The sequence below is a fragment of the Wolffia australiana genome, chromosome 8, assembly GCF_029677425.1.
Source record: "Wolffia australiana isolate 7733 chromosome 8, ASM2967742v1".
NCBI lineage: Eukaryota > Viridiplantae > Streptophyta > Magnoliopsida > Alismatales > Araceae > Wolffia > Wolffia australiana.
In genome coordinates, this window is record NC_135842.1 from 13,469,051 (window position 1) to 13,472,910 (window position 3,860).

Below are 3,860 nucleotides of genomic sequence, written 5' to 3' on the forward strand. Positions count from 1 at the left end.
TATATAATGAGGATAGGTGCCAAGTGAGGTCGTGGAGAGGACGAACCGTCATGAGACATGGTTCAGCCTCTCTTCACCGGTTACAAGCAAAAGGAAAAACATAACATGGACGAGGCCCAAAACACCGGCCCAATCCAGAAAATCCAAGAACAAAAATTACAACAAGACAAAGCAAATAAAATACGAAGATCGAGGATGCTTACGCGGAGTACTTAAACCCCTTGTGAGGAGCATTGGCGCGAGCAGCCCGGCGTGGTTGGACCCGTCCCGTCCCGTCTGGATGTTCCCCCATCAGGAATTCATCTTCCAACTCATCTAAGAATAGTCATTATGCCAAAGAACAATAAGAAAACTAAAGGATAAATTTATCCTATAATAACAAAAGGTGCTTCCATAGGTTGACATCCAATACAACCTAGTTGTAAGCGATCCGCCAAAAGCAACCAAGATACCCCTTGATGAACTGGGTGAAAACTTGAACCACATACATATAAACTTTTTAAAAATGGTAAAGCCAACAGATACATGGTAAACCCTAAACCCTAAACCCTAAACCCTAAACCCTACATTATACAACAAAGAATGTCATAAATTGGTAGGAAATACCATTATGGCACAAAAGGAGGCAGAGTGGAAATCAGATTAGCAGGTATATGATTGTCGGAATGCCCCAAAAAATTAGGAGCACAAAAAACCAAATGGGAAAAAGGATGGCAAAAGCTACCCAACCTACGAGATCCTCTATATAAAAATAAGTGTGAAAAGCTATTTTATCCATCTCTGAATGTACACCGAATGGATTATTTGATCCACATTGATGCAAAGCGGCCAGATGAAGAATATTGGCTCTTACTAGTATAAAGGGGAGTAAATAATGGAGACTAAAAATGTCTTAAGTTGGTTTTGTCACTATGGTATCTCCTACTAAAGGTATGGCGCTAGCTAAACTTTTAATTCTAGTTGCTCCCAAAAAGCTCATCTGACCCCAAGGTGGTAAGTATCCTGTTAAAGCTTTAACAATCATTATTAGGGATATGACCTCCGAGATACTGAACAAACACCCTAGGACTACTATCACTCGCATAATATAGACCACAAAAGTATGAAGGTAAATCACAATAAGAAACATACTTGTCCCATTAGAGTGCATAGAACGGAGAAACCAGACCCCTTCAACATCTCTCATAATATGTTCTACAGTGTTGAGACCTAGATTCACATTATGTGTATAATGTAAAGCTAAAAAAATAGCAGTCACTATTGGAATGATTGAACAAATACCAGCTACAAACCGAACCCCCACCAATAACTAAGATAGCTCGGGGATGGATAACCTATCAAATGCTGTATGATTTTGGAGGTATATATTGTTTTAGAAAAGAGAATCATTGGTTACTTAAAGTCATTTTTCCCACTCATTACCTCAGCTCTGATGGAATTTGGCTTTGCTGCACATTAAATCCATCAAGAAATTGCGTGAGAACTCATTATGGTGTGAGGTTGTCTTTAGATAAAGGGCTACTGATTTGTTATTTGGTTGATTCTAGACAAACGTATTCTGAGAAAACTACCACAAATTTATGTTTACACGAGTTATGATAGGCTTGGAGCAAAAGATACCACGCCAGGGAAGTTTAGGAGCAGAGCAAATAGGCGACTTTTGGAGCAAAAGATAAAATGTAAAGACTTCATGCCTTTCACTTTCAGCTGAGAGAAATTTTGGTTTGTGATATTGTATATTTAGCTTCCCTGGCGTCTAACTGAATTTTCCCCTTGTCTTTTTATAAAAAGCTGCTCCACGGTGGTAAAGTCTCATTTTTTGTCTTAGACAATGTGACAATAGTCACATTGAAACATCGACTATGCTCAAAGGGCTCGCAATGATCTTCAAGTTCCCAAAGAATTCAAAAAATTCAATTTCCATCTAGAAGTGAATTGGTTTTTATCACTTTGGAAAAGGGAACCCTTTTTGGTGTATGAATCTCTGAGAGCACGGAGTCTCCGTAGCAAGCTTTCCATATTTATTCTAAAAGATGGTACAAGTCTTACTTCAGATAATCATAGAACTTCCATAACTTCATTTTGAGCAACAGATCTTGACATGATACATCTTCGTAATGAAAATGAACTGGAAACATTTGATGGGTTGTTCGGTTAGAATAAGCACTCTGAACTATTGGCTTAAAAAAGGATACTTTATGGAACATCTCTACTAGTGGTAAATTCATTACAATACATTTGGAGGGAGGATACGTCCAGGAAGAAAGAGGTTCCTAGTGGGCAATGAGCCTACTTTAGGTGCTTAGGGAGGAAGAAGGAGTGGCACGATAAGAGAAGAAATCAAATTTACATAACTGGGAAGGGTGGTGTGATAAGAGTACGTGTTGTATTTTAGAATGAAACTTTTTATAACTAGAAATCACATCAATTAAAATGGAGGGTTGTCATTTTTTTCTGAACATTCTTATTATATTAATAAAAAACCAACTGTCGATGCTCAATAAGGTGCGAGCATAAACAAGAGCGGGAGCAAAGCGACGACGCTTAGGAGAAAAGGTTATGTTATTTTTAACGTAGACGCACTGTCTGTATCTTACTCTCTCTCTCCTTCCCTCTCCCCCTGCCCTGCCCCCTCATATTTCTCTCTCTCTACGTGACGGGGACTATCTAGCTCCGAAGACCCGGGTTGGAGGAGCAAGGGCTGTTGTTATTTTCTGTTCATATTATTTGGACTTTTTCTTGTCATGTGGGTCTACGTTTTGGCCCATGTTTCTATGCTACAGCAGTTGCCATCTGCTACAGCCGCTTCACACCACCACATGCCTCTGCACGCCACCTCACCCCGCCACTACCCCCGCACTCCGTCACACGCCACTACCTGCTGCCACTAGCGCCATTGCTGCATGCCGCTCCATACGCACCGAATGCCATCCCTGAAGCCGTCGTTGCATCTGCACGCTACCACACACTGCTGGCTATGTGTTGCATGCCAATGCTAATGTCAGTGCCACTACAAAGTATCATCGTCGTTGCAAGTCCCTGCTGGCATGCCTCACACTAAAAGAGGAGTTGGAAACTCGGCGCCACTTCATCCTCCACCAATGCAGCCACGTAGGACACATACTGAAGATTACCTTCGTAAGAATCATACATTTATTATATACTCGTATGAGGTATTAGTGAATAAGATAAAATATAGGACCACATAGCCACGAGGATTAAACATAGATAGACCAAGATCTAGCACGTAGGATTAAATATAGATAGGCTAGGATCTAGCAGTTCAGATCAAAACAAATATAGACATTATAAGAAATTATAACAGCTATGATCACATTATGGAAAGTTACTTTTTTTAGGCTATCATTGTTTATGTAATAGACGCTATTACATAAACAATGATCTTCTCATTGTCTCCTTCTTGTGTCACTTTTCTATCTTCTGTCTTCTCTCTCCTTATTATTCTTGTCCTTGTGAAAGACTCTCACTCTTTCACACACCACCCTCAAGGTCGCGCTGCCCTCACTCCCAGACTTACTACATTGTTGCACTTGTGCCCTGCTGCTGCCATCCGTGGTGCATTGTTGCTGTCCCCACCGAGACGTGCCACACTTGTATTTGGATCTTGTGCTACCTTACCACCCACTGTGCACTAGCATGATTCTGACCGTGCTGTTGGGATATAATCCCTGTTGCCACTCCTTGGCATCATAGGTCCTGGGGGGAGAGAACAAGGGAGAAGAAGGAAGAATACAATCTAAAATAGAAACCTTCTTCAAAAGCAAAATATCTAAAATTTTAACAAGGAACAATGAGTGGGAGAGAGAAGCTACTGAGTGGGAAATACAAAACAAGATGGG

At 40.7% G+C, this 3,860-nt stretch overlaps 1 pseudogene; it reads right to left on the reverse strand.

The window, feature by feature from the left end:
• Positions 1 to 365: 365 nt before the first annotated feature.
• Positions 366 to 1,406, reverse strand: LOC144706843 (cytochrome b pseudogene; annotated as a pseudogene).
• Positions 1,407 to 3,860: the final 2,454 nt, after the last annotated feature.